The following is a 10641-nucleotide window of genomic DNA, read 5'->3' as shown; positions in this document are numbered from 1 at the left end:
TAAGATCAGAGCTAACATCTCAACACGCCGACTGGTTCACAGGAATGAGTCATACAGATCCTGGGATCTTTATGTATGAGAAGTCAGGGGCGGAGCCAAGAGCCAAGACCTGGCACCTCCCAGGTTAGTCGGGAAAGAGGAAGTGAAACTATACACAGTGGGGGAGGGTAATATACATGAGTGCAAAACGAATACAGGATCAAGACAAACAGATTTCATTACACGCATATACCTCTAAAAGACACATCCATTATTTTAAAAACATAAACGGGGCAGAAAGTATACCCCAAAGGAAAAATAAGGGTGCCTGTGGTATACAACGGCAAAGAAATACAAAAGTTGTATTTATACATTCTACAAGATGGTGGTCCACCGTTGTTGGGACGTGAATGGATCAGAAAGATACGTTTAGGCTGGCACTCCATTCAGGCACTGACGGTGACCAGTAAGAAAAAAACCAATGATGACATCATACCTGAACGATTAAAAGACATCTTGGCCAACGCCAAAGAAGTGTTTCAAGAGAAACTAGGAACCTTGAAAGGCATCACCGCCTCAATAAAAGTGGAAGATGCAGCAATTCCCAAATTTTTTAAGGCAAGACCGGTGCCATACGCAATTCATCCAGGAGAATTTGGAAAAGGCAGGCGTATTATCCAAAATAGATTGGAGCGAGTGGGCAACACCCATCGTTCCAGTCATGAAAAAAGCATTGAATAATGATAAATCTGAAGAACAGAGAAAAATTCGCATCTGTGGAGACTTCAAGGTGACTGTAAACCCGGTCCTTCACACAGTACAGTATCCTCTTCCGAGGATAGAAGATATTTTCACCTCACTATCCGGAGGGAAACGTTTCACCAAAATTGACTTGGCACAGGCATATCTACAGATGGAGGTTGAGGATGCCTCTAAAAAGTATCTCACGATAAACACACACAAAGGCCTGTACCAGTACAATCGACTGGTTTTTGGAGTAGCATCAGCTCCAGCTATCTGGCAAAAAGCTATGGAGCAAGTCCTGCAAGGGATTCCGGGGACTCAATGCTACCTAGACGACATCCTTGTAACAGGAGAAAACGACAACGAGCACCTTGCCAATTTGGAGCAGGTGCTCACTAGGCTGAAAGAATGGGGCCTACGAGCAAATCGCCCCAAGTGCGAATTTTTCCAAAATCAGTTATCATGTTGTGGCCACATAATTAATAATGAAGGGTTGCATAAGTCACCTGAAAAAATTGAAGCTGTCATAAAAGCCCCAGCACCTGAAAATGTTTCACAATTAAGGTCGTTCCTGGGATTAATAAATTACTATCATAAATTTTTACCGAATTTATCAACTCTTCTACACCCTCTTAATGAACTTCTACAAACAGGAGGGATTTGGAAATGGAACGAAGACTGTAAACGTGCCTTCCATAAATGCAAAGACTTAATCACATCCGAAGAAGTTTTGGCTCATTACAACCCATCACTGCCAATCAGACTGGCGTGCGATGCATCCCCTTACGGCATAGGAGCAGTATTATCCCATAAATTCCCTGATGGCTCAGAACGGCCGATAGCTTTTGCGTCACGCTCATTAAACTCAGCTGAGCGTAACTATGCCCAAATAGACAGGGAAGCACTCAGCCTGGTATGGGGAGTGAAGAAATTCAACCATTACCTACACGGACAAAAATTTACCTTGTTGACTGACCATCAACCCCTCATCTCCATATTCAACCCTAAAAAGGGTGTTCCCATTATGACAGCGCAAAGGCTACAGAAGTGGTCCCTTTTTCTAGGGGCACACCAATACAACATAGAATACAAAGGATCAAAACAGCATGGGAATGCTGACGGTTTATCGCGCCTACCGTTGCCAACGGTAGAAGAGGCACCTACAGTAGACCCAGTAGAGATGTTCCACTCTACCATAGTGGAATGTCTACCAGTAACAAATTCTGCCATTGAAAGGGAGACGAGAAATGACCCGACTCTCTCACGGGTCTACGATTTAACAGTGAAGGGATGGCCAGCACATGGCGAACCACTGTTGCCAGCATTCTCGCAAAGAAGATAACAGCTGTCAGTGTGCCGAGGAACCTTGATGTGTGGATCCAGAGTGGTGATTCCACCCAAACTCCAGGATAAGGTGCTAAAGGAGCTTCACGAGGGGCATCTGGGTGGAGTGAAAATGAAGAACCTAGCTAGGGCGTTTGTATGGTGGCCAGGTATCGATGGAGACATCGAAGAAATGACCAAGAGCTGCCTAGGATGCCAGAAGGTCCAAAACGCTCCACCACAAGCCCCTCTACATCCATGGGAGTGGCCCTCATCTCCCTGGCAAAGGGTGCACATCGACTTTGCTGGTCCATTTATGGACTCAATGTTCTTAATCGCGGTTGATGCACACTCCAAGTGGCTGGAGGTAATAAAGATGTCCTCCACCACCACAGAAAAAAACATCACAGTATTAAGGACCATATTTGCCAGGAATGGGCTGCCGGAACAGATATGTTCTGATAATGGACCGCAATTTGTGTCCGAAGAATTCAGAAAGTTCTTAAAAAACAATGGGGTTAAGCACTACACATCCACCCCATACCATCCCGCCACCAATGGATTGGCTGAAAGGTTTGTCCAGACCTTCAAGAAGGCCATAAAGGCCATGGGTAATGAAGACATAAAACTTCAGCACAAGGTGGATAACTTCTTATTCGCATACAGGAATGCAACACATATGGTTACCAACCAAACTCCCTCCATGATGTTCTTCAATAGAAACCTAAGATGCCGGCTGGATTTGGTCAAGCCCAACATCAGAAGGGACGTGGAGAACTGGCAGTTTCAAGGCATGAATGAAAGGCCAACTAGAACCTTCCAGATAGGTCAACAAGTTTTGGCCCGGGACTACCGTACCGAGAAATGGCAGCCTGGAACTATCTGCACACGACTAGGACCACTGATGTATACCGTGGACATCGGAGAATGCATAATAAGGCGCCATGCTGACCAAATCATAAAATCATCCGAAAAGGGACAACCTACACCACAACTCTATACGTCTAACGATGAAGTAGAGATACCCATATCTACCTCTGATCCGGCGATACTGGAACCCGATGAACCCGACACTGGCATTCAAGCCGAATCAGCCTTGCCAAAAGAACCTACTACACCACCAGAAACTACTACACCCCCGAGGCGTTATCCGGACCGAGTCAGGAAGCCTCCTGAGAGACTGACTTATAATTAATTAACTACAGCAATGTGTATATTATTTTTCTTAAAACATGTAATTAATAATTACTTAAAATATGATGTACTGGTTGGCTAAAAGGGGAGGAATTGTAGTGTATGTGCCTTTAAGAGCCCCAGGTGTGCTGTAATGCCGGTAATTGCCACTCGGGCTATATAAGCCTGTATATTGTGTATATCCGTTAGAACCCCCCCCCCAGACTTTGCTTAGTAAACACCTATGAACCAACTCCTGTCTTCAGTGTCTTTATCAACACACGGGCACTACAAAAGGGATCTGGGGGTCCTGGTGCACGAAACTCAAAAGGTTAGTATGCAGGTGCAGCAAGTGATTAAGAAGGCCAATGGAATGTTGGCTTTCATTGATGGGGGATAGAATATAAAAATAGGGAGGTATTGCTTCAGTTGTACAAGGTATTGGTGAGACCGCACCTGGAATACTGCGTACAGTTTTGGTGTCCATACTTAAGAAAGGACATACTTGCTCTCGAGTCAGTACAAAGAAGGTTCACTCGGTTAATCCCGGGGATGAGGGGATGGACATATGAGGAGAGGTTGAGTAGATTGGGACTCTACTCATTGGAGTTCAGAAGAATGAGAGGCGATCTTATTGAAACATATAAGATTGTGAAGGGTTTGGATCGGGTGGATGCGGGGAGGATGTTCCCGATGATGGGTGAAACTAGAACTAGGGGGCATAGTCTTAGAATAAGGGGCTGCTCTTTCAAAACTGAGATGAGGAGGAACTACTTCACTCAGAGGGTGGTACGTCCATGGAATATGCTGCCCCAAAAAGCTGTAGAAGCTACATCATTACATAAATTTAAAACAGAAATAGACAGTTTCCTAGAAGTAAAGGGAATTAAGGGTTACGGGCAGCGGGCAGGAATTTGGACATGAGTCTAAGTTCGGATCGGTCATGGCCCTGTGGGTAGCGGAGCGGGCCCAGGGGCAGTGTAGCCTGATCCTGCTCCTATTTCGTGTGTCTAATTCTGTTAGATTCAGGAGATGGTTCTGTGATAGTAGATTGGCGGTTAGGATCAGATCAGCCATGATCTTATTGAATGGCGGAGCAGGCTCGAGGGGCTGATTGGCCTACTCCTGCTCCTATTTCTTATGTTCTTAAGCCTACCCAGTCCCAGTGGACTGTGGACGGTCTAATCACACCATTATGGGTATAGTGGTAAGGATGCCGGTGATGGGAAAGACAGCTAAACCCGCCCCAGTATACAGGGTGGAGAACACTGGAGTCATTCAGGGGGGTGCGCAGGGGGGTGCGCACATTCGCTACACAGTGGTCCCACCTTACGTCATTCAATGGGAGCATGCAATGACAGGTACTGACCTCTCGGGGTGCCGGAGCCGGGGAGCACACATCATCCTGTGCCCCCAGCACTTGAATGCCCATTCAAAACCACAGTGCGGGTTCAGAACTGCTGGCGCGAAGCCTATAAATTGCACCATGGAGGCAATGGCACAAGGCCATGTGTCCCCGTAGGTGGCATATATAGGAGGTGGGACATACTGTGTCACCACTGCAGCGCCCCACTACCAACATGGACAGCACGGTTGGTGTCCGGTTAGTGACAGCAGCTTTTGTTTCAAGCCCAGGGCAGAAGTTCAAGTGGCCCAAGAGCGAATTGTCCCCATTCCTGAACCTTCCACTGTTCACATCAATGTTAAAGAGAATTTCACCGATTTGCAGCGATTCGTTGTACATTTTGGATATATCATTCCCCCTCTCCCTGAACACCTCACCAAGATATTAAAAGCTGTTGTCATTTCACAGAAACATTTCTATACACTGGAGCAGAAGACTTTAGAGATAGGGGCAAACATATTGGATATAGTGACCCCACTGTGGTGGGATCTGTTCACTAATATAGAAGTCCCTTCTTGGATTAGGATAGCCTCCCACATTCTTGTAGTGTGCCAGGTTATCATTGTAGTTTATTTACTGTTTGTACATTGTAAAAAGGTCAAACATTCGCAAAAGTACGAGAATAGAGGGGAATGGAGGGAGCATTATGTGCGGGTAGAAGAAGAGACACCCGTTTAGATTTTTGCTGCTCTGTATAAAGTTAAAGTTTTCCCTCCCTCCTCTGTATTATTTTGATATGTATTCATGTGCATTTGATTTTTTTTGTGTGTGTACTTTATTTTTATTCCTGACGTTTATTAGATGTGTTGTTATTATTAAAAGATAGTGTGTATGCACCAGGTGATGTAGGGGTATAAGGCCCCCCTCCATGCCTGGAAGTAAGTTGTCAGATTTTAACTCCAGGGTATTGCCATCTATAGATGCTTAATGTACACTAGGTTTTTCTTAAATGGGAAATGCATGTGTCGTGGGGTCATAGATTGGTAAATGCTGTGGATGGTTAGATTGTGGAAAGTCAGAAAATTTTGCTCACCCAAAATTATGATACTTCAAGCAAGTTACAGTATCATCAGGGGGGAGTGTAGGATTCGCAAAATTGTACTTTATATCATAAAGGGTCGAATGGCAGAAGAGGCCATGATTTTAAAGACTATTTTTTAAAAAAGAAGCCCAGAAAAAGGGGCATACAAAAGGGCCGCCAGACCCCGTGATCAACTTATTGGGACACTTTAAAATGGTTCCTGCAAATCCTCAGACAGCTTTGTGGATTCAGCCCAAAGTAAGTTCTGGAAGCCGTTTCTGAGAGAACGAAACCAGACACCCACATATACATATAGATTGGATGCAGATCCAGTCGAGATAGGCCTGTAGATAAAGGCCATCTAAATGTTGACCCAGACAAAAGGGAACAATTTCACATTCATGAGAAGAGCATCAAGGACCCGTTAAGGACATCACCAGGACATTAAAAACAATGAAGGTCATTCCAGACCAGAGATGGCCCGTTACCGGCCATCCAAGAACAGTTCAAAATATAAAAACTACCCCGTTGTGCAACAAGCCCGCCAAAAGTTATACAAAGACTAACCTGATTTGGCGTGAGATAAGAGCTTCTGGAAAAGAAGTATAATTGAGAGAACACACGGGTAGGAATAGGGGTTTATCGTCAGCTTTCCAGCTTGCAGGCCTGCCCAGCTTTTGAGCTGGGGAAAAGAGGAGCCGCTTTAGGAGAAGATCAGCGTGACTCCTCTCCATCGACGGAGAGGAAGAAGAAGAAGACCAAGCCGCCATCAAGAAGGTCATTCGAACCGGCATCCCACCCCGGGGTAAAACATCGGGAGATCATCGACCAACCCCGGGCCGTTGACGAAACGAGAGGCCCTCTCCAGGCTCGGGTGAAGAGACAAAATAAAACGACAGAAGAAGCCGGTGTCCAGCCGCCCCCGACCCCCACCTCCGGAGAGAGGTGTGGCGCAGCTCGCTGGGACTCCACGATCCACGTGGAGACGGGACGCCTGAAAGGATCAAACGCAGACCGGTTTCAAAACCTTGCACTTCCTAGTTGGATTGGTGAGCATGTTTCTGGCCCTCCATAATCAGATCTAGATAGGTTTAAGGGGGTGGATATTTAAGGGTATAATTAACATGAGTTGTTATCCCTCGATGTTCCGTGTGTTTCCCTATTTCATGATGATTTTTGTAGAGTATAATATGCCTGTATTTGCCTTAGTTAGTATTGTGTCGTTATGATTTGTTTGTGTTTTTCCCTCCCATGTACTCTCTTATTTGCTTGCATTTGATTTGTGTTACCATATGCAATAAAATTTCATTTCGTTTCATCAAACTTTGTCTATAAGAGTTTTCTCTACATTGTACTTCCTGCCCCAAAGTCCAGAGTACAGAATCTAAGGGGCGAGTGGGTTGAACCACTCAAGGTTTTACTGTGCAAGAGAGAGAGGCCTCGAGAGAGAGAAACCTCTGCGATCTAAAAGCCCTTACACTCCCACATCCCTTCAACTACTTTTCCTTCATTTACCTGTCCAATTTAAACATGAATGTTGATATTGGCTGGAATTTTCCTGTTGCCAAGTGTGCGGGTTTGGGGCGGATCAGCAGTAAAAATCCTGGAAATAGTGAATGTGTCGGGAACCCGCCGTCATCCCACCGTCTCACGCTTTTAACTGAGGTGGCTTTGAAGGCACAGACCCTATTGGCAGAGGCGGGCGACCTCATTGAAATCATTAAATGTTGTTGAGAGGCCCTTAAGAGTGATTTTAACACCAGCTTTTAGGTTTTACTGCAGGAGCACGGGATTCACGGAGGTCAGGTACCTCGCCTGTGAAGGGGAGGTGGAAGCTCAGTGGCCATTGGTGAGTTCATTTATTGACAGCTGGGAAAAGCACATAAATACTGCAACATTACACCTCATTACTTGCCTCATGGAAAGGCTCTTGCTCACTCCATTTTGTCCACATGTTTAGGTGCCTTACAGGTCATTTTTGAAACCTCGGAAGCCACTCTCACCACATTGCTACTCACTATCACAACATTGAGAGATTTGCCCTCTGATCTCCACTTTACCTGCCATCTACTACATCAGCATGGGTGCTGCTTATACTCTCTGACCTTGGTCCTCACAATCGGACCAAGATGACCCCCACCACCAACAACACCAGCCACACCACCAGCAGCAGCAACCACAACCTGATGCTCCACAGGAGAGAGGGGGGCACCACAGGGCTGCAGCACACCGGAGGCGATGCCCCCAACACAGGGTATACAGGCAGAGGATGAGCTTCCTCAACATGACTGAGCACCAGGCTCAGGCTATCGTGTCAGGTCGTCGCAGACATTTGTAGCTTGCTGGAACAAGACCTGCTGCCCAGAGGAGCGTGTGGACAACACCTTACCAGTGGCTGTCAAATTCATCACCGCCCTCAACTTCTTCACCTCAGGTTCCTTCCAGGGATCTGCAGCAGACATTTGTGGGATCTCGCAGTCGGCCGCCCACAGTTGCATCACCCAGGTGACCGATGATATGTTTCACAAGTTAACCAATTATATCAACTTTGCCACTGATGAAGCCAGTGTTACTGAGCAGGCGCTCGGCTCTGTGGCTCTGGTTGGCTTCCCATGGGTGCAGGGCCTCATCGACTGCACACATGTGGCCACGAAGGCACCCCATCATCACCCAGGAGTCTTTGTGAACAACAAGGGCTTCCACTCCCTCAATGTGCAGCACTTCTGCAAATTCATTAAATATATTCAAGAAGGAGTTGGATATATTTCTTAATGCTAAAGGGGTCAAGGGGTATGGGGAGAAAGCAGGGACCGGGTACTGAATTTGGATGATCAGCCATGATCGCATTGAATGGCGGAGCAGGCTCGAGGGGCCGAATGGCCTACTCCTGCTCCTATCTTCTATGTTTCTATGTTTCTATGTTAAAAGGATGATTATGCATGTGTGCATCAGATTCCCTGGCAGCTGCCATGACTCTTTTGTGCTGCGCCAGTCCACCCTCCAAACAGACTTACCAGCTGGCTGCTTGGAGACAAGGGCTATCCACTGAAGACATGGTTCATGACACCCCTGAGGAGGCCAAGTACTGAGGCTGAGATGCGTTATAATGAGAGCCACATCTCCACGAGATGTGTCATAGAGCAAGCAATAGGCATGCTGAAGATGCGCTTCAGATACCTTGACAGATCTGGAGGAGCCCTTCAGTACGCACCAGCCAGGGTCTCCAGAATCATTGTCGTCTGCTGCACCCTGCACAACATAGCGCAGCAGGAGGAGCATGGCGCACAACACACAGCCTCTTCAGAGGAGGAGGAGGAGGAGGAGCAGGTGGAAGAGGAGGAGGAGGAGGAACCTGAGGTGCAGATGGCACCAGCAGCGGTGCGCATTGCTGCCCGGAAGGCCCGAAATGGCCTCATCATGGCCAGATTTACTTAACTTGCTCCAATGCAGCTATATGCCTGCCACATACTGTACTAAGTTCCCCCCTCCGCCTCCCCCCAACACCACAAAGCATCCCTACAATGACCGATCCATTCCTCTCACCCAAAGCCCCCAATACTCAAGGTTAAATAATTTCTCACCACTCACTCCAAGTGACAAAGCCACTTCCAAGGTTTGAGGCAAAAATGGACAAAATCCGAAAGTTGTGCAAAGAAAAACATTTATGTGTTTCATCAAAATAACTGAAACTTACCACTAATATTTTTTGATACACCCATGTGCATTTACTTTTGTGTCATTTTTCTTTTCCAAGTGCTTCTACGAGGTGCAACACCTATGGCTTCAGCAGAGGTAGTTGCAGACTGCTCACCTCCCTGCTGCGACTCATCAGGCACTTTTGGCGGATGTCTACTGGGTTTTTGAGCCTGTGATGGCCCCACCAAAGTCTGCTCATTCTGCCACTGGGCAGGTAAACTCGGCCATAGGGATCGGAGGAAGCATGTAGGGCTCTGACTGATGGGGAGGCAACAGGGGAGAAGTGGGAGCACTTTGAGAAGAGCCCCCACTTCAATGTCCCCTCTCACCATCATCCCTCTCATGGGCCTCCCGCACTTCCTGCTAGCAAGGAGCTGGCGAACACCTTGCTGCACAGCAGTGGGGCGATGAAGGCCCAAGTCAACAATTATATCCCTTCTTGAGCGGAGGTCTATGAGCGTCTGCATCTGTTGTCCACAGCTAGCATGTGCTCATGTGAGTGGAGCATTAGCTACTCCATGCAGGTGGCCATCCTTTCCATGGAACAGCACATTGTCGCCATCATCTGCGAGATGGTGGTGCTCATGTTGGTGATGGACGCCTCCATTCCCTGAACATTTGCAGACATCATGGCTAAAAAATGTGCCAGAGCCTCATGCAATTGTTGCTCTCCCTCCAAGATCAACCCCTTTCTCGATGGCCCCCGAGGCTCAGCGTTTGCATGCAGCTCAGCAGAGCTTGGAGTGTCCTGCACCCTCCGGCGAGGACTCTCCACTGCTGTCCCTGTCAACACCATCTGCTATTGCTCACTTGTGATGTGAGAGACACCAGGTGACAACACTACTCTATCTCACACAGGACCCACCCAGATGTGCGTATTTGCGCTGGTGCTGGCTGCGCTTGGGTCTGCTGACACTGCAATCTCAGAGGTTGGAAGTTTCTCTGAGGAGTCATCTTCCTCCTCCAGTGTGGTGGGGGTGTGTGGGGGGGGGGGGGCGGGGTGGTTGATGGACCTGTGGGAGGGTAAAGAGATTAATTAGAAGTGTTATAATAAAAATGGGTAACATTATCATTATATGCACATGATGACATTTCACTGGCTGTTGACATCAGTCATCATGTGAGTGACTGCTGTATGCCATGTGGCTGTATGAGATGTGATTCTGTCACCAGGTTGTTGTTATGTCCCCCTCTCTCCGTCTCCCACCACAAGCATCTCTCCAACTCCCAAGATCTTCAGAACTCCCTCCTCTGCTGCTGTTAGTTGTGCAAAGACTGAAGGTCCACCTCCAGTTCTCTC

The sequence above is a fragment of the Somniosus microcephalus genome, chromosome 8, assembly GCF_052327205.1.
Source record: "Somniosus microcephalus isolate GS21.2 chromosome 8, FLI_Smic_1.0, whole genome shotgun sequence".
NCBI lineage: Eukaryota > Metazoa > Chordata > Chondrichthyes > Squaliformes > Somniosidae > Somniosus > Somniosus microcephalus.
The sequence above is the reverse complement of the archived record's forward strand: the minus strand, read 5'-3'. Positions refer to the sequence as shown.